Source organism: Heterodontus francisci, chromosome 15 (genome assembly GCF_036365525.1).
Source record: "Heterodontus francisci isolate sHetFra1 chromosome 15, sHetFra1.hap1, whole genome shotgun sequence".
Lineage (NCBI taxonomy): Eukaryota > Metazoa > Chordata > Chondrichthyes > Heterodontiformes > Heterodontidae > Heterodontus > Heterodontus francisci.
This window is the reverse complement of record NC_090385.1, coordinates 34979860-35001763: the sequence shown is the minus strand read 5'-3', so window position 1 is coordinate 35001763 and position 21904 is coordinate 34979860. Positions and strand designations below refer to the sequence as shown.

The following is a 21904-nucleotide window of genomic DNA, read 5'->3' as shown; positions in this document are numbered from 1 at the left end:
CCACACCCGACCCCCCCCCCCACCCCCAGCACCACCCCGGTGAACAGGCAGTGGTAGCAAGGAGCATGAACCTGCTGTCCTCTCTCAGGATGACAACTTTCATTCTCCCACCACTGACACTCTGTCTGCCAGTCAGTCCAGACTGCTGCTGCCTATGGCAAGATGGTGCTGTCCAAAGCCGGGCCTTCTAGGGCCATAGCTGCTCGAGGTCATCCTGAAAGGCCATCTGCAATCCCCCCACTGAAAGTCATCAGCCTTCCACCAGCCATGCTACAGCTAAGGGGGTAGCACAGCAGAGGAGCACTAGGCCAAACAAATGAATCTGCAAGACAGACACTAAAGTAATGCACAAAGTTGAATAGTTAAGTAATGTATGGAGTATTGGATGTTTTATTGGATAAAGTTGGTATGGAATAGTTGCATTCTGGTGGCTCTTTTTTAGAATTCTGGCCAACAGGATGCTATGATTGTCCATTACAGAGGGATGGTAAGCTTTGGAATTGCTGAATAGTGGGGATCTGGGGTTGTATTTAGGGGAACCGGAATACAATGATGCGCTCTCAGACTGTCCGGAATGTGGATGTGCCAGCTGCCTCCTCCCTTCCTCCTCCTCTTCCTCCTCCTCCTCCTGATGTCATCACCAAATCATGGTGGCAAGTCCTGTGTCCTCATGATTTCCAGATTGTGTAGGATGTAACAGACCACCATGAATCGGGACACCTGTTCCGGTGAGTACTGGAGAGCTCCTCCAGAGTGGTGAGTCAGTTAAACCATTGCACCCTAATCGTTTCTTGATGATATTTCTTGTGGCAGCATTACTGTCATTATATGAGTGCTGGCAATGTGCGGCTGGATTTCGGAGTGATGTCATCAGCCAGGTGTACAGCGGATATCCCACATCACCGAGCAGCCACTCTCTGGTTCAATATGCTGGCTGGAAAATTTGTGGAACAGTGGACTGACGCAGGATGAATGCATCATGACCACTGACAGGATAGCGGGCATTTACCAGCAAGATGTGATGAGCATTGTTGCACACCAACTGCACATTCAGTGAGTGGTTTCAATGCATTTCACCATTGAGCTGTGGCTCCTGCAAAGCTATGTGTATGCAGTCAATGGCACCCTGCACCTTGGGGAAGTGTGCCAACCTGGCAAAGCCATGTGCGCACTCCCCTCGCTCCTTTCGGAACAGAGAAAAGACAATGAAGGCCCCGCTCCTGGCATAAAGAGCCTCTGTCACCTCCCAGATGTAGCAATGGATGACGAACTGCAAGATATTAGCTATGGCACAAGTTCCAGCCTGGAAGGCTCCGTTCACCTAAAAATTCAGGGCTACAGTCAACTTCACGACCACTGTCAGCACCATCCTCACACGGCTCTGAGTCTATGTGCCTGGTTTCAAGAGGTGGCACAGTTCTGTGACCATCTCCTTGACAAATTGCAGCTGCCTAAACACTGCTCCTGAGGAGGTCGGACAGGTGCTCCCGGAGGATTCTAGGTGGGTATGGCCACCTGCTGATAGCCCTCTACCTCCTGTCTCTAGGAGCAGCTTGTTCTCTTCTTTGCTGTCTCTCCTCCATTTCCTTTTGATGCTGCAGCCCAAGCGGAATTGCTACTATAGCTCCCCTGACTGGGAACAGGCGGTAGGCTGAGAGTCCCTGCAATAGCAACCAATGCCTTTCCCCATATGCAGCACCTCCCTGCAAACTTCCAAATACGCAACACTTCCACAAACTCAAACAGAGCCAATGGAAAGTGACACGCAACTAACCTGCAATCTGTTGATGATCCCTTTAAAGTAGGGCTGGAGGGTCCCTCTGCTATTGCTGCTGAACACATGTTCAGCTGTGCATATTTAAGAGATGGCATTAACTGAGGCAGTGAAATCTAAAATGGCAAGTCGGCATCAAATCGGCATTAGGCACTGACTGACAGTCACAATCTAACTACTCGGCATACCTCTGATATACATATGTAATACTACTGCCCTCAAGAAGGTGGCATTTCACATGGGTCGTGCTAGAAGTGGGCAGAAGTGGTGCAGATGCTCTTTTTCTACTAAACTGGTAGCTGTAGCACTGAAACTACTGGTGCTAGGGAGCCAAACTTTGTAGTGTAAGACTTTCTGACATAGCTATCTACACAATATATGCACCTTGAACAAACTATCCTTTCTATGCATTGTGCTAGTGCTTGCACAATCAGTGCTTTGAACACACAGAATTGCTCAGGCATCATGGTGTTTTTTATTCATTTGTGGGATGTGGGTGGCACTGGCTAGACCAGCATTTATTGCCCATCCATAATTGCCCTTCAACTGAGTGGCTTGCTGGGCCATTTCAGAGGGTATTTTAAGTGTCAACCACATTGCTGTGGAGCTGGAGGCAGGTATAGGCCAGACCAGGGAAGGACTGCAGATTTCCTTCCCTGAAGGACATTAGTGAACCAGATGTGTTTTTACAACAATCTTATGGTCACCATCAGTATAGCTTTTAATTCCTGATTTATTAACTGAATTCAAATTTTACCATTTGCCATGGTGGGATTCAAACCCATGTCCCCAGAGCCTGGGCTCTGGATTACTAGCCTAGTGACATTACCACTACACCATCACCTCCCCATTATGGTAGTGGACTAGCAAATCAGGGGGTGTAAATTCGAATACTGTTATAGCAAGTTCCAGAGCTAAATTCAATAAATCTGCTCATCTTTGGACTGACACCAAAAACAGTGACTATAAAATCCCAACAAGGTCAGTCGGAGAGGAAACCTGCCACCCCTGCCCAGTTTAGCCTACATTTGACTCCAGTCCACGCCAGTAGGCGGTTGACTCTTAGGCCTTTATTTTGCCACTAGCATGCTGATCCCAAGGTCGGGATAAATTCCAGTTTGGGAACCCAGAAGAGCGAGTGGCAGGTCATCGAATGCAATCTTCCTGGAGGTGCCCAATTGAGAATTTGGGATGGCAGGTGGGCAACAGATGCAGAAAGGCCAATCAAAGCAACCAAAGGGTAGGGCACCCAGAAGCCCCACTAAGAATGCTGTGTGAAGCTCAGGTGAACAGAGAGGGAGAGGGCAGCACAAGATGGAGGCGCGCTATTAATGCTGGAACCAGTAGACAAACCTTAATACCCAGAACTATCAGGTGGATCCATCTGCAGAGAAACTCTTCCTTTTGAAAGCAATTGCCTGCCTATGTGCTGAATGAAACCTATATGATCATTTAAAGATCACCCTGCTTAATCATTTCACAGGGCTTGTTATGTATTTGCTGATTTGCTGGATATTTTATATATCTGATTTATCTCAGAGCAATGCAGAGATGACACTAGTTCTAAGTAAACAATAGGTTTATTTATAGTACTTTAAAATATCTCAGCGCTACACCTTGTCTCAATCAGAACTCAGTCTGTTTATCCATAACTTTCTTGTATGTAGTTTCAGTTTCTAAACTCTTAAGCTCCACCTACAGGCTTAAGCAATTAAAGACAGTGAACACTGATCAGTGAACAAACTAACACAATCAAACACAGATCAATTAAACCATTGAACACTTCAACACTCCGACCTTCCAGAGTGCTCTCGCCTTCTGGAGATGACCAGCTGCAGACACAGCAAGGGTCCTGTGCACCTCCAGCAAACTGCCACTGCTCTAGAAAAAGCCAATTAATTGGTGAAATCATGGTTTTAATTGACCAACCGCTGCTTCTGAGTGGGCAGCCACCATCCCAGAGAAGCCACTTCTGGAAAAATCGTTAGGCGGTGTCAACACATCGGGCTACAGGCACGCCATCTTCTGGCACAAAATTGCCAGTATGCCTGCCTCCAAAATTTCCTCCGGCTCTCTGGGAAAATTCCCCCTTTAATGTCCTCAGAAGTGTCCCAGCAAGCCAGTCAGTTGTACAAACAATTGTTATTCGAAGAAAGTTGCCGCCTATCAGGGTAACTAGGGATAAGCAAGGAAAAGAGGTTAAAAATCTATTGAGCTAATTAAACCACTAAATGTATGTTGTAACACTCTGATTGACCATAGAATAAGATTCTAGTCATGGTGAAGCCTGTTGATCCTTTCCTGATATGCGCTTGCCCCACTTTAAATGAAATTCCATGTACAAATGTCTAAATCTTACTTTTGATACATCCCCATACTTCATGCTTTGCCAAGTCCTAATCTTGATCTTTGCCTGAACCTCTACATTTCTGTTATTCCAAGTACAGCTGGATCATTCTTTATGTCATCTCGGTACCGACACATGCCCGCCCATTGGCCCCTCCCTAACTCTGTCTAGCCTTGACACTTCATATTTCTTATTCACACTAACTGCTTTTCTCACAATCTTTTCTCTTGTTTCTTCCACACAGCATGACTGCAGTATCTACACCCACTCACTCCACTTTGTTTTAACATTAGAGTTGTCTGCACCCACCCAATTGTCTTCACCACAACCTTTTTACTGTTTCTATGGTTTGAGGGGGAAGGAAATGTTATGATTATAAGGAATAAAGCTCTTCAAAATAGTAGGTAAGTTTGCAACTCAAATCTGTCCATATATTAATGGAGAACTGGAAAAGACAGCAAGATATCATCTATACATTATTCATAACAAAATGATTAATCTGTTTATGATTTCACTGGATGTAGTGCACTAAGAAAATCTTCCATGTAAGTGTTAATTAGCCCATTAGCAAAGTACATAAATAAAGTGAAATCCTGCAGTCCACAATGGTGTTCAGAAACTAACAAGAGATCCATTGCTGGTGCCCAAGTCTTCTCTTCTCCCTCCACCGTCCCACTGTAGAGGTTGGAAGAAGGATTTCTGGGGAAGAAACCATCTTTGCAGGAATGCCTGAGAGAGTTTGAGTAGCAACCTTTAGATCAGCCGATAACGGATTTCTGCTCTACTAAGCCAATTACTAAGACTGCAACACAGCTGCTGTGTAATCTCAGAGCTGTGCACAATCTATACAAAACAAGTTATTTCAAAATGTTCTGAGTATTTATTCAATTCTAGTTAATATCTTTGACTCAAAATAGCATCACAAACAGAACATTTGAAGAGTACTCACGGAGCATTAGAATACTAAGGTAGCCCTATCTAAATAATTTCTAATATTGCTGCATAAAAGCTTCCCTTACTGAGAATAAAACTCATTACATAGATAGTTAATGAATTAACTGCAGATGAACTGGATTTGGTCAAGAGTTTGCTCAAAAATGAAAGAAATTTGAAGATAAATTATAATTATTGGTGTAGTGCTAGTGACAGTATTTACCTTCAGTTATATTATATCAAATTCTTTTTTCCAACTTTCTTCCCCCTCTTTCCACGCTGAGCAGGTTGACTCTGGCACGTCAGTAAAGAGTCCATTCCTCATGTATGAATCTGACAGTCATGTAAGCATGCTATTCATGCTAAAAGGTGGCGTACTGGTATTGTCACTGGACTAGTAACCCAGAGACCCAGGTGTTGCTCTGGGGACATGGGTTCGAATCCCACCACAGCAGAAGGTGGAATTTGAATTCAATTAATAAATCTGGAATTAAAAGTTGGTCTAATGATGGCCATGAAACCATTGTCGATTGTTGTAAAAACCCATCTGGTTCACTAATGTCCTTTAGGGAAGGAAATCTGCTGTCCTTACCTGGTCTGGCCTGCAGGTGACTCCAGATCCATAGCAGTGTGGTTGACTCTTACATGCCCTCAAAATGGCCTAGCAAGCCACTCAGTTCAAGGGCAATTAGGGATGGGCAATAAATGCTGGCTTGGCCTGCGACGCCCATATCCCATGAATGAATTAAAAAAAAATTTCACTTGGCATCACAGCCAAGCTAGACCTGTAATTACCCAGCAAATGGGACTAGCAGCTCTACCTGATGCTTTTCCATCCCTGAGAAAGAACTTGTTCCTTATCATATCTTTCACCCCAAAGTGCCCAACGCTGCCAAGATTCAGATTGTAATTCCTGACTACTGCCCCTGATGAGATCAGCTAACCCAGCAAAGACCAAGAATTGGCACAAAGACTTTCTGGTCTGAATGGCCTAGCTCTGTCAGAGGAAGGATTTCTAATTAAAGGGACCTCAGCATTTTGGGTTAAGTGGACCAGAGAATAGTCCTTTGTCTATCCAAGCACTGTCTGTTAGTATGCAAATGTTTTACCAGCCGTGTCTCGTGATTTTTTTAACAAGTCCTTTCTGCATGCCAGCAACTGTTTAAAATCAATGTTTATACGACAAAATTAATATGCCTCATTCTTGGCAGAGGGTGGTGGTGTTTCTGCATAACAAAGGGAAGGTGTATTTTGACTGGAGCAGGTGCTGGAAGTCATTCTCAGAGTGAGTTTGACCTGAGAAAGCCACATGAATGGCACAATATGCCAAATAGTGGGCTCCAAGTTTCTCCAAAGCAGCACTGTAGGCCTTAATGCAGGAGGTGGACAGGAAGAGAGTAGTCCTCTACCTGCAGGGGACCAGGAGGCCTTCCAAACAGACACTATAAAGGCAGTGGGAGCGATAGCTGTTGCGGTCAATGCTAGTCGTGTAGCTGAGAAAAGGATGTATTGCCGCAAAAAAGCGGTCAAAGTCAATGAATGCATCTTCAAATGCCATATTCTAAAAACTGAAACACTAACCTCACATGCTGTTTAATTTAGCACCCCGCTTCACTCACTTTTCAGCAATCTCGATCAACCACGATGCATACCTCACTTTAATATCTTCACCTCCCCTTCACACATCTCACAGCTTGCACATTCAACCATGGCAGCCACATCACCGAAACACATTGTGCAGACTCACTGACACATGTCCCTTGCAGGACAAGGTAGCGCACAACCACAGGCAGCAATAACTAACTGATGGGGACAGACATGCCCTCACAATGATGGAGGAGACGGTGCTCGCCAATATTGGAGCAACCATGACCGAGGCTGTGGCCAGTGGCGGGACTGAAGAGAATGGCATGTGTATATTAATCCTCCTTCTCACATCTCACATCCCCATCAGAATTTCTTCTGATTTACACAATACACATGGTGAAAGCATGCACCTCTTGCTTCCCCACCCCTCCCCTCACCACAACCCTACCCTTTCTCCTTTCAGATACACAAGAACTACAACCTGACCAGGCAGCGGTGCAACAAGAATTGGTAAAGGCAGAAGAGACTGATGATGAAGAAACACCTTTGTGAAGCGAAACCACCTGAGACATTGCTCCTCAGTGAAACTCAGATAAGATAACTGCTTTCTGAAGACCTGCTGTGGGTCTGATCTGCACAGTGCCCTCCTTCTCACCCCTCTTTTTCCAGCTGCTCCTGCCATCTCCTGTCTTAGCTGCTCCCCTGCTCCTCACTGCCAAAGTCAGACCTACTAGACCACTAATGAACACAGTAAAATTGTTTCAAGAGCAGCCAAAAGACAGTGCAGCACCAGCAAAAACAACTTCTCAGAAGTCAGAATGAACTTTTATAAACCAGAAAACAGGCCCCAAAACACCCATAAGCTTAGAAGGACAAACCACCACTTTATGGCGGATGATCCCTTAAAATAGTGCTGCTGAAGGATCCTTCCTGTCTGTTACTGTCAGAAGTTCCTGAGCAAGTTTATTATGTGGCACGTTAGGTGCTGGAGCAGAGCAATATTACAAAAGGATGCTACAATGAGCATTGGACCATAAGTTAAATATTTTAATCAATATTTAACATACTTCCAGCACGTGCCATGGACAACTACAGAGTAGCCCGATCCAATAGGGTGGGTGGCACACTTATAGCATAGAATAAGCACACGTATGGGACCTGCCATACTGGACATTAAAACAGATGAGGTGCCAATGAGTTTCTAGGCCAGCTCTGCAATCAAGACATTGCTTCTCCGTGGCTGAATAAGTTAAATTGTGTTTCTATTGCACAGGATACAAAAGTTTCATATTTTGGGGAGCGCAAGATGCAATTTGGTTAAGTTTTCCTTGATTAGCGTAATATAAAGACCTTGCCTTTGACACAGGAAATCAATAAGTGGGACATAAGTTGGTGGTAATTTATCGGCATATCTACTAGTTTATTGCAGGGAAAAACTAAAGCGTATAAATCTGCATTTTTGCAGTTTCAGATTCAGAAGTTTCTGAGAAGTTTCTGAAAATATATGTGGGCAGTGAAGGCACAAATGTACTTCTTAGCAGAGAACTTTGGGGTATGCCCCTCTGGGACTTTTCTTTTGTACATTTATTTGATGCATTTTTCAAAACTTTGGGACTGAATTTTATTGGTCCCCTGATGACACGGTTGGAGGCGAGGATGCGGGACCAGTAAAATAGCAGGGAGCCATGTCAGGACAGGTCCTCAGTGCAGTACCGCCATTGGGGAAGTTTCCCAGTAGTGGGCTGGGAGCCAAATCGACTGCCCGCCACACAGAAGCGGGAAGGCAACTTAAATAATTGAACTCCCTATTAGGGGTAATTTCTTGGGGCTGCTGGCGTTTTTCACTCCGCCGCATGTGGAGGCGGCCAGCTTCATGGAGGCAGCCTCCCTGCACCAGTCCAGGAGGCCATTGGAGCTGGAGGCTCCAAGGCCCAAAGAGAGTACTGTGGGGAGGAAAGGCAGCCCCCAATCTGCCATCCAGAGGAGTTTCCCTTCCAATCAGATGGGCCTGCCTGCTTGGCCCCCCCTTGATATTTTATTTATACTTACCTCTTGACCCCCAATCTGCCTTAACAGCACCCACCTCTGCCAGTGAGGCTACCAAGGCTTCAGAGTTGCCAGCCCTGTGATTGGACAGTGGGCCTGAAGGCAACCAATTAGGAGGCTGGCTCTGGGAAAATCACCGAGCTGGTCCCACTGCCGGTAAGTGTGGGCTCGGAATCCCCATTTGAACCTGATGTCGGGGTCTCAAAGTCTGTGGCAAAATTCAACTCTTGCAGTCTACTTTAATTTTGCTTTTGAAGTCAAAATTAATTTTTCCTATAAAAATTGCAGATACTATAAGTATTAATATAAAGTAGCTGCTACAGGTTACAATTGATTTTTGTACTAAAGTGAAAACTGTACGTATTCATATATCTTAACCACACATAATAATGGTCTATAGGCTTACTTATAACAATGAATTTTTGAAACAGATGTAATAATATCCTTAATGTAAAAATAACATTGAGTAAATAATATGACAGGTTTTACTTCAATAATACTCTTGACGAGCATGAAGATGTCTCAATATGCTGTCTATTAACGAAGAAAATACATAACAATTAGTGATGTGCTTCCTTTTTCAATGGCAGAGCAAATATTTCCATAACTGTACATTCATTATACTATCTTCACTCTCCATCTAGTACAGGAATTTTTCCCCTTATATGTTTTGAGACCAATTAGGACGATGTGTTTATCTGTGACTTCCCAGAGTTTGCACAAATGGTACCCATTCTTCAGATGGACATGCATATTATCTTAATAATAAAAGCAAAATACTGCGGATGCTGGAAATCTGAAATAAAAACAAGAAATGCTGGAACCACTCAGCAGGTCTGGCAGCATCTGTGGAAAGAGAAGCAGAGTTAAAATTTCGGGCCAGTGACCCTTCTTCGGAACTGACAAATATTAGAAAAGTCACAGGTTATAAGCAAGTGAGGTGGGGGTGGGGCAAGAGATAACAAAGGAGAAGATGTAGATTGGACAAGGCCACATAGCTGACCAAAAGGTCATATTATCTTACTGAGCGTGACCAGAATATTGCAGCAGACTCCAAACAGGAACACATTCCAAGAAGGAGGGGTAAGTAAAGCTCAGAGGTAAGTGAATTCAGTTCACTTATGTCTCCTTGGGATGTTCCAATTACAATGCCATTACTAGAAGTTTTTGAAAAACTTACTTATGTAGCATTTCAACCAGAAAAATGCAAAGTCTGGACAAAGAATGATGAGGGGAAAAAACAAACAGAAAAGGCAAGTAACCATGTAATTCCTCTTTTCTGCAGTGGCTTTAAACACCGAGCCTTTTTAAAACTGTTGATAACAAAAACAGAATATATATTAAATTAGAACTTTGGTCCCAAAAAATCCTAGAGGTTGAAAATGGCTGGAAGCTTAATTTCTGACTGAAGATTGGAATATGGGCTGGAACCCGGAGGGAAAAAAACACCCATGGAGCTGATCACTTCAGATTTTTTTTTGTCCCTTTCCGCTCTACCAGTAAACTCGGGCAGAGTGGCAGTTGGTTACCACTGATACTCCTTTACAAATGCTGGCAGCCCTCCCAGACACGAACTCCCACCTGAAATTTAGCACTTCCGTTTTGCTAAATTAAGATAACCAGATAGATTAAGCAGAGATAATAGGATTTATCCTCTAATCAGTCTTACTCATCACTGAGGTCCTCAGTTAAATCTGCAACTCTGTAACCTCAACAAAATTGTGAAATACCAGTATTAGTGTCGCCATATGAAAACTCCAAAACCAGACAGTGGGCATTAAAAAGCAGGCTGGAATCATCATAGGTTGAGTTCTGATGTTTGCTTTGATGCTGTTGAAAATACACTAAAAACTAATGATGACTAATGCTTCCACATCATAAGTAAAAGAAGCAAGAACATAAATGGAATGATGTCTCAGGTACCTCCTTTCAAAACTTAAAAGCTCAAGTTTCTCCACTCCTCCCTCATAACTCAGAACTTTAAGACGAGTGATCATCCTCATAACACTTTTCAGCACTGCCTCCAACATGCAAATAGCTCACTTATATCTTGGTGACCAGAATTGGACACAGCATTCAAGATGGGATTTGACGAGGTCACTGGACAGTTTGATCACGACTTCCTCTGGACAAAACAACAAAATACAACACTCGATTGGCTTGGTTGATTGTTGCTCTGCATTGATTCAAAATGTGAGAGTTGAGGAAATTAATGTCCTTAGGTCCTCATCAACTTTGACTTTGGCTATTTCATTGTTATTTGTGGAGTGCATGTTACCCATTTTCATTTCCTATGAGCAGTACATTTTACTTTTCTGTAGGAAATTTATTCCGCCTTTATTCTGGACTATTACATATCAGTGTCTTATATCCTTATAATACATTATCAGCTTGGTATTATAATAATCAGACTCCATTTTAATGTTTTATAATGGCACTATTTGTATGAATGCTTTGTGTTCATTAAGATGAGAAATTCTATTGCTAAGGAACAAAACCATTCCCAGTGCTAATATCAAGCACTCCCAGATCAGGGATAGCACAGTTAGATACAGAGTAAAGTTTACTCTGCTCTGCCTCGACAATGTACCTAAGTTCCAACCTTAGAACAGCAGCCTTACTGCTAAATAATGGCCACAACACCAGGAGAACTTCCCTGCTCTTCTTTGAATTATGCCATCTGTTTAATATATAATCAGAAAGACAGCACCTTCAATAATACAGCACCACCTCAGTACTGCACTGAAGTGTCAGCCTAGATTATGTGCTCAAATGAGGTTTAAACCTTCTGATTCAGAGGCGAGAATGCTACTGAAGCCAAATCCAACATTTAGTTCTGAACTGTGAGTAGTTTTATAGGATTTGATTTAATATTCATTTCACTTAGGACCAATAAAATCCAGGGACAGAGGAGACTTTCATCCCATTCGCTGGAGTTGAATTTAATCCAGTTCCAGAGGTGAGAGGCTGGTGTCTTCTCCCAGGGCTTCTGCTAAATTTTAATTTCTTCAGAGCAGTAAATAAGCTTCTTATGAAAAATAAAAAGTATGATGGGAAATACTACAAAGTAATTACTTCAGTTACCTAATTGCTACTATTGAGAAGAGAAAGAAATTAAAACTCCTCCCATGGCTAATGTCCATTAGTCAGGGGTTGCCAAATACAAACTCTTTTCTTGCCTATAACAATCAAGCACAGATCATGGCAGATAATGTTTTTCTCTCAACACTTGGATAACAACTGACATGTTTCACTTTGTGACTCCATGATTCAGGAAATCCTGTTTGCACTAAAGTTGTGGTTACAAGTAAAATACATCTTATCTGTGGTGCTCTTGCATTGTAACATGAGAATATTTCTGCATAATATTTGAGGTAAAAATAATGAATCTGTAACTGGGCCTAAACCATTTTTTAACTTATATGCTGGCATTTTATCCTACTCAATCTTGTCTGGCCAGAAGACAGTTTCATACACATACACAGACATCCGCTAGGCCCAGAGTATTCACAGCTGGGTACAGTAGCATAGTGGTTATGTTACTAGACTAGTAATCCGGAGGCTTTTGTGGTGGGAAAGCTTTTAGAAACAATAATCTGGAACAAAATTAACAGTCACTTGGAGAAATGTGGATTAATTTAAGGAAAGCCAGCATAAATTTGTTTAACTAACATGATTGAGTTTTTGGTGAGTTAACAGAGAGGGTAATGAGGTTGATATAGAAACATGGAAAATAGGAGCAGGAGTAGGCCATTCGGCTCTTCGAGCCTGCTCCACCATTCATTATGATCATGGCTGATCATCCAACTCAGTAGCCTGCTCCCGCTTTCACCTCATACAATGTTTTGGCCTCATCTGCTTTCTGTGGTAGGGAATTCCACAGGCTCACCACTCTCTGGGTGAAGAAATTTCTCCTCATCTCAGTCTTGAAAGGTTTACCTCGTATCCTGAGACTATGACCCCTGGTTCTGGACTCTTCCACCATCGGGAACATCCTTCCTGCATCTACCCTGTCAAGTCTTGTTAGAATTTTATAGGGTTCTATGAGATTCCCCCCTCACTCTTCTGAACTCCAGTGAATATAATCCTAACCGACTCAATCTCTCCTCATACGTCAGTCCCACCATCCCAGGAATCAGTCTGCAAACCTTCGCTGCACTCCCTCTATAGCAAGAACATCCTTCCACAGATAAGGAAACCAAAACTGCACACAATATTCCAGGTGTGGCCTCACCAAGGCCCTGTATAATTGCAGCAAGACATCCCTGCTCCTGTACTCAAATTCTCTCACTATGAAAGCCAACATACCATTTGCCTTTTTAGCGCCTGTTGCACCTGCACGCTTACCTTCAGCAACTGCTGTACGAGAATACCCAGGTCTCTCTGCATATTGCCCTCTCTCAGTTTATAGACGTTCAGATAATAATCTGCCTTCCTGTTTTTACGACCAAAGTGGATAACCTCACATTTAACCACATTATACTGCATCTGCCATGCATTTGCCCACTCACTCAACTTGTCCAAATCACCCTGAAGCCTCTCTGCATCCTCCTCACAACTCACCCGCCCACCCAGTTTAGTGTCATTTGCAAATTTGGAGATATTACATTTAGTTCCTTCAACTAAATCATTAATATATATTGTGAATAGCTGGGGTCCTAGCACCGATCCCTGCGGTACCTCACTAGTTACTGCCTGCTATTTGGAAAAAGACCCATTCATCCCTACTCTTTGTTTCCTGTCCGCCAACCAATTTTCTATCCATCGCAATACACTTCCCCCAATCCCATGCGCTTTAACTTTACATACTAATCTCTAATGTGGGACTTTGTCGAAAGGCTTCTGAAAGTCCAACTAAACCACATCCACTGGCTCCCCCTCATCATGGACTTCCAAAAGGCAGTTGATAAAGTGCCATACAACAGGCTTGTCAGCAAAGATGAACCCCATGGAATAAAAGCGATGAATATGAAGTTTGCTGAATGACAAGGAACAGACAGCAGTGGTGAATGGTTGTTTTTGAGACTGGAGGAAGGTTTATAGTGGGATGCCCCAGTGGTCAGTATTAGCACCACTGCTTTTCTTGATCAATATTAATGATGTAGAGATGTGCAGGCACAATTCAAAATTTGCAGATGACACAAAACTTGGAAGTATTGTGAACTGTAAGGAGGATAGTGATAGACTTCAAGAGGACATAGACAGGCTGGTGGAATGGGTGGACACATGACAGATGAGATTTAACGCAGAGAAGTGTGAAGAGATACATTTTGATTGGAAGAACAAAAAGAAGCAAAATAAAATAAATGATACAGTTCTAAAGGGGTGCAGGGACAGAGGGACCTGAGGGTATATGTGCATAAATCGTTGAAGGTGGCAAGGCAAGTTGAGAAAGCGGTTAATAAAGCATACGGGATCCTGGACTTTATAAATAGAGGCATAGAATACAAAAGCAAGAAAACTATGGTGAACCTTTATAAAACACTGATTCAGCCTCAACTGGAGTATTGTGTCCAATTCTGGACACCACACTATAGGAAGAATGTTTTGGCCTCAACTGCTTTCTGTGGTAGCGAATTCCACAGGTGAGCATGTGGTGAAGAAGGCATATGGAATGCTTACCTTTATTGGCCGAGGTATAGAATACAAAAGCAGGATTGTAATGCTGGAACTGTATGAAATGCTGGTTAGGCCATAGCTGGAGTATTGCGTATAGGTCTGGTCACCACATTACAGGAAAGACATAATTGTTCTGGACAGAGTACAGAGGAGATTTACAAGAATGTTGCCAGGGCTTGAATGTTGCAGCTGTGAGGAAAGATTGGATAGGCTATGGTTGTTTTCCTTAGAACAGAGGAGGCTGAGGGGTGACTTAACTGAGATGTACAAAATTATGAGGGGCCTAGATAGAGTAGACAGGAAGGACCTGTTTCCCCTCGTGGAGAGGTCCTCCTAGCTAGGTTAAGGTGATTGGTAGAAGGATTAGAGGGGGCATGAGGAAAAACTTTGTCACCCAGAGGGTGGTGGGTGTCTGGCATTCACTGCCAGGAATGGTGGTGGAGGCAGAGACCCTCAATTCTTTTAAAAAGGTACCTGGACACACACCTGAAGTGCTGTAACATACAAGGCTATGGACCAGGTGCTAGAAGGTGGGATTAGATTGGACGGCTAATTTTTTCGGCTGGTACAGACACAATGGGCTGAATGGCCTCCTTCTGTGCCGTAATTTTTCTATGGTTCTATAGTTCTAACTCAACAATGAAATACTAAGAGAGTGCAGCATTGGTAGAGAGTGTTTTTTTTTTGCGTGGTAAACTAAGGTGCTGTCTGCCTGTTCCAATGGTTAGGTTAAAGACATGATGGTCTGATTTGAAAAGGACGGCAGAGTTTTTCCACCAATATTTCTCTCTCAATGCACTGAAACAGAGAAGCTGGTAATTTATCCCATTGTTATTTGCTTACATAAACTACAACTGCTGCACTTCAAAATAATTCATTGTGTGTGGTGCATTGATAGTATCCTGAGGAACATAATAGCCTGGATTTTGCAGTAGGACTAATGAGGAGGATAAGAACACGCAACGTAATTATCGAGTAAATCAGACAGCAACTACACTTGCACATTTAAATGGGGGAATTTGGAAGTTTCTGTCCAATTTACCCTGATCATCCACAAATTTTTCTGCAATAGTGCCTCATCAATACATTCAAATATGAAATTGATGTTTGTACCCACTATTTGCCCACTAAACACAGGGCTGGTGCATTCAGGTGTAAGTGAAGTTTTAACGGAATGATAAGACTTGATTACTATCAAACTACCACTACAGTCCTCTAAATTTAATTTTACAAGTGTGGAGTCTTATTCCTTCAGAATTTAATTAATGTTGGAGAATTGTTTTTTTACTTTTTCTTTCTGTCTCTTTTATCTCTTTAATTCCACCTTTGTTTCCCTCACCTTATTTTGCTTTCTGTACATGATTTTACAATGAATTAAACATGCTAATATATACAGAGGATTTTTCAATCTGATTGGTTGAAGAGACACGCTTTTGCTTACCCTGCTCACACATGCTACATATCCTCTGCAGAGGGCACCGCACCAAAAAGGATCTCCATAATATGTAACTTGGCACTCAAAAGCTCACAAAATGTCTGTGGTCAGCTGTAAACATAGTGAATGCCCAATGCTGTTCTTTTGCCACTGATCTCAAATCCAGGCCTTTTTATATATATAAATCATTAATTTAGACGACTAGTACCAATCGTACCTAACAATTTTTGAAGCGTAATTCAAATATGTTATTTTAGGGATTTCTGTTGAAAATTTACCTTAATTTAATACACACAATATATTGTGTAATTATTCTCCTTTTTTGAAGAAATACCTCAATGCACTGATTAATTTTCCCTTCCCTACCCTTAGTATACTGAGCAGTAGCATTCCTGCTGCCACACAGGCTGAGTTAATTAAATCAGCATAGATTGACATAAAACCTATGCTCTTGCAGATTTATGTGCCTCAGTACCTCACTGAATAATACACCTAACCCTTAGCTATTGAGAAAGCTGTTTTGTTATGGAATAACATCAAAAAGCAATAAAGGTTCATTTATAATGTTTTCCTTCACAGTAATGATGGCCAATAACCATTAAAATGTGGATCATAGTCTCCAAGACAATGTGTATTGACTTCCATGTCATTAAAAAGAAATCATGCTATTAAAGTATCATAATAAATAATGATACTTGCTTTATTTAGCACCTTATCACATTCTGCAATTTAATGTTCTTCACACAACGAATTACTTTTAAAGTGCAGTCTGTAGGCAAAGATAATGTAGGTTATTAAATCTTAAATCTTAAAACAACTTTTTCATAAAAGTCAACTTTTTATACTTTGTAAACGAAGTCACCTACTCCACTCTTAACAGTTGAAATTGTGCTGTTAAATATTAGAAATAATCACAAGTAGCGCATTCAAATGAAATGTTTTTCTCCATAACTTGACAAAGGGGTAGATTTCTATCTTAGAGTTTACTGTCCCCAACTCGCACCTATAAAACATATGTTAAAAACAAGCCTTTCATTAAAGCTACAATTGTCTAATATTTAAAAGTTTTCCTCCATAAGTTAATTTTTTAAATTTACGTCCAAATGTAACAATGTGCACACAATCTGTTCTGTACATTTTACACCTGGGCAGCAGGTTAAAATCTACCTCAAGGATTTTTTTTTAAAGGGTTAATGCCTTTACGGACGAATGTCATACATATTAACATATTTGTTATTAATATCCTACAGTGGGATTTGAATTGAGACCTCTATCTTTACACCTTCATTTTTTTATGCAGATGATGTCCTTGCTTCTTGTTGACCAAGCCACTCCACTGGATGTCTCAGAGTGGATACAGGACATTCTGAAGGGGGAGGGTGAACAGCCAGTGATCGTGGTACACATTGGTACAAAGGACATAGGTTAAAAAAAAAGGATAAGGTCCTAAAAGCAGAATATAGGGAGCTAGGAAGTAAGTTGAAAAGCAGGACCTCAAAGGTAGTGATCTCAGGATTACTACCAGTGCCACATGCTAGTCAGAGTAGAAATAGCAGGATATATCGGATGAATACGTGGCCGAAGAGATGGTGTGAGGGGGAAGGTTTTAGATTCCTGGGACATTGGGACCGGTTCTGGGGGAGGTGGGGCCAGTATAAACTAGATGGGTTACACCTGGGCAGGACCAGGACTGATATCCTAGGGGGAGTATTTGCTGGAGTGGTTGGGGAGGGTTTAAACTAAAATGGCCGGGGAATGGGAACCTTTGCAAGAAGTCAGAGGAGGGGGGCTCAAAGACAAGAACAAAAGACAGTAAGGCAAATAAGAAAAGTGATAGGCAGAGAAATCAAGGGCCAGAATCAAACAGGGCCACAGTGAAAAATAATGGGAAGGGGACAAGTAAGGTTAAAAAGACAAGCCTTAAGGCTTTGTACCTGAACGCGCGGAGCATTCGCAATAAAGTGGATGAATTAATTGTGCAAATAGATGTAAACGGGTATGATATAGTCGGGATGACGGAGGCACGGCTGCAAGGTGACCAGGGATGGGAAATGAACATCCAGGGATATTCAGTATTTAGGAAGGACAGACAAAAAGGAAAAGGCGGTGGAGTTGCATTGCTGGTTAAAAAGGAAATTAACGCAATAGTGAGGAAAGATATTAGCTCTGACGATGTGGAATCTGTATGGGTAGAACTAAGAAACACTAAGGGGCAAAAAATGTTAGTGGGGGTTGTATGTAGACCCCTAAACTCTAGTGGTGATGTTGGGAATGGCATTAAACAGGAAATTAGAGACGAATGCGATAAAGGAACATCTGTAATTATGGGTGACTTTAATTTGCATATAGATTGGGCTATTCAAATTAGTCACAATACCGTAGAGGAGGAATTCTTGGCGTGCATACAGGATCGCTTTCTGGACCAATACATTGAGGAACCAACTAGAGAACAGGCCATCCTAGACTGGGTATTGTGTAATGAGAGAGGAATAATTGACAATCTAGTGGCGCGAGACCCCTTGGGGATGAGCGACCATAATATGATAGAATTCTTCATCAAGATGGAGAGTGACGTAGTTGATTCTGAGACTAGGGTCCTGAATCTTAGTAAAGGAAACTACGAAGGTATGAGGCGCGAGTTGGCTATGACGGATTGGGAAACGTTACTTAAAGGGATGACAATGGATAAGCAATGGCATATATTTAAAAAGTGCATGGATGAACTGCAACAATTGTTTATCCCTGTCTGGCGCAAAAGTAAAACGGGAAAGGTAGCCAAACCATGGCTTACAAGGGAAATTAGAGATAGCATTAGATCCAAGGAAGAGGCACATAAATTTTCCAGAAAAAACAACTGACCTGAAGATTGGTAGCAGTTTAAAATTCAGCAGAGGACCAAGGGATTGATTAAGAAGGGGAAAATAGAGTACGAGAGTAAGCTTGTGGGGAACATAAAAACTGACTGTAAAAGTTTCTATAGGTATGTGAAGAGAAAAAGATTAGTGAAGACAAATGTAGGTCCCTTACAGTCAGAAACAGGGGAATTTATTATGGGGAACAAAGAAATGGCTGACCAACTAAATGCATACTTTGGTTCTGTCTTCACAAAGGAGGATACAAATATCATACCAGAAATGTTGGGGAACACAGGGCTTAGAGAGAGAGAGAAACTGAAAGAAATCAGTATTAGTAGAGAAATGGTGTTGGGGAAATTGATGGGATTAAAGACCAATAAATCCCCAGGGCCTGATAATCTACATCCCAGAGTACTTAAGTAAGTGGCCCTAGAAATAGTGGATGCATTGGTGGTCATCTTCCAAGATTCTATAGACTCTGGAACAGTTCCTACAGATTGGAGGGTAGCTAATGAAACCCCACTATTTAAAAAGGGAGGTAGAAAGAAAGCAGGGAATTATAGACCAGTCAGCCTGGCATCGGTAGTGGGGAAAATTCTAGAGTCCATTATCAAAGATTTCATAGCAGAGCACTTAGAGAACAGTGGTAGAATCGGGCAGAGTCAGCGTGGATTTACGAAAGGAAAATCATGCATGACAAATCAACTAGAACTCTTCGAGGATGTAACTACTAGATTTGATAAGGGGGAGCCAGTGGATGTGGTTTATTTGGCCTTTCAGAAGGCTTTCGACAAAGTCCCACATAAGAGATTAGCGTGTAAAATTAAAGCGCATGGGATTGGGGGGAAGTGTATTGCGATTGATAGAAGATTGGTTGGCGGACAGGAAACAAAGAGTAGGGATAAATGGGTCCTTTTCCGAAAGGCAGGCAGTGACTAGTGGGGTACCGCAGGGATCGGTGCTAGGACCCCAGCTAGTCACAATATATATTAATGATTTAGATGAGGGAACTAAATGTAATATCTCCAAATTTGCAGATGATACAAAACTGGGTAGGAGGGTGAGTTGTGAGGAGGATGCAGAGAGACTTCAGGGTGATTTGGATAAGTTGAGTGAGTGGGCTAATGCATGGCAGATGCAGTATAATGTGGATAAATGTGAGGTTATCCACTTTGGTAGCAAAAACAGGAAGGCAGATTATTACCTGAATGTCTATAAACTGAGAGAGAGGAATATGCAGTGAGACCTGGGTATTCTCGTACACCAGTCACTGAAGGTAAGCATGCAGTTGCAATAGGCGGTAAAAAAGGCAAATGGTATGTTGGCCTTCATAGCGAGAGGATTTGAGTACAGGAGCAGGGATGTCTTGCTGCAATTATACAGGGCTTTGGTGAGGCCACACCTGGAATATTGTGTGCACTTTTGGTCTCCTTATCTGAGGAAGGATGTTCTTGCTATAGAGGGAGTGCAGCGAAGGTTTACCAGACTGATTCCTGGGAGGGCGGGACTGACGTATGAAGACGAGATTGAGTCGGTTTGGGTTATATTCGCTGGAGTTCAGAAGAGTGAGGGTGGATCTCATAGAAGCCTATAAAATTCAAACAAGACTTGACAGGGTAGGTGCAGGAAGGATGTTCCCGATGGTGGGGGAGTCCAGAACCAGAGGTCATAGTCTCAGGATACGGGGTAAACCTTTCAGGATTGGGATGAGGAGAAATTTCTTCACCTAGAGAGTGGTAAGTCTGTGGAATTCACTACCACAGAAAGCAGTTGAGGCCAAAACATTGTATGTTTTCAAGAAGGAGTTAGATATAGCTCTTGGGTCTAAAGGGATCAAAGGGTAGGGGGCGAAAGCAGGAACAGGTTACTGAGTTGGATGATCAGCCATGATCATAATGAATGGCGGAGCAGGCTCGAAGGGCCGAATGGCCTACTCCTGCTCCTATTTTCTATGTTTCTATGTTTCATCAGGCAATGCTTAAAATCAGTTTCTGATACAATTAGAGAAATAATTAATTCATGGTAAAAGATTGAATTTCTTTGCACAATAACATTTAAAGCAGCAGTACATGTAATCAGGAATGAAACTGTAAATAATATACTTCTACATTCTTCCATGTGAAATATGGAATTTAAAAATAAATATAGACTCAAATTAAAAAACGATACATACTCCTGCTACCCTATTGGAGCCATAATTTATAACATGCATTTGCTGAGATACCTGTATTCCTGCACCCTTCAGCCTGATCTATTTTATCAGTTAGCCTATGACAGGCTGACAGACACATTATTGGCTGTCATACTTATCACTCCATTTGACCCAAAGAAAGGATGGAGGAAAGACTGACTGCCTTCGATAGACTAACTGCACAAAATAATATGTACAGTTTACAAATGGTTTCACGAAACAACGTCCTCTGAAGAAATGAAGAAACAATATATTTACTTTTTTTTTAATTGTGTGCTATGGGGTTGTATCAAGCTGGGAATCACACCTAGCCTGCTTTTTGCACTTTTTACCTTTGTTGAGCAACTAAATACAATGGAAGCTTGCCCCACCAAGATAACCATCAACCTGGTAGACAAGGGGTGACTTGATAGGGGTCTTTATGATTATGAAAGGGCTTAATCGGATAAGCAGAGAGATGTTTCTACATGTGGGGGAGACCAAAACTAAGGGCCATAAATATAAGATATTCACTAATAAATCCAATAGGAAATTCAGGAGAAACTTCTTACCTAGGGAATCATTAGAATTTGGAACTTGCTACCACAAGGCAAATAGCATAGATGCATTTAAGGAGAAGGTAGATAAACACATGAGGGAAAAAGGAATAGAAGGATATGTGATACGGTTAGGTGAAATAGAGTGAGAGGAGACTGGTCTGGAGTATGGACCAGTTGGGCAGATTAGTCTGTTTCTTTGCCTTACAATCTCTGTAATTCTATGGAATACAGAATTCTCAAAACGTTGGGCTGCATTTTAAGACTCCACCGCCGAAGTACGCAGCGGACGTAAAGAAATGTGGCCCGCGCTCATTGGGGACCACGTCACAGAGCTACTGCAATTTCAAACGCGGCAGCTCATTTGCATAACCATGGCACCCGAGCCCCGCGATGATGTGGAGGGGGCGGGCGAGCCGTCGCCAGCAAAGGCGTCCTGCGCCAATGCACAGGCGCAGGCACCATGTTTAAATGGCTTATAGTCCTCTATGTACATTTAAAATTTAAAGGGACAGTTAACGTGGAGTTTTGGGAAAATGAATGAGATGATCTTTCCATGCAGTCTCCTAACAGCCCCCCCC

At 42.2% G+C, this 21904-nt stretch overlaps 1 protein-coding gene across 1 annotated transcript in view; it reads right to left on the bottom strand.

Annotated features, from left to right (window-relative positions):
- Window positions 1-21904, bottom strand: part of LOC137377589 (SH2 domain-containing protein 1A-like) — a 75225-nt gene that overhangs the window by 29973 nt on the left and 23348 nt on the right. The window lies entirely within an intron of this gene.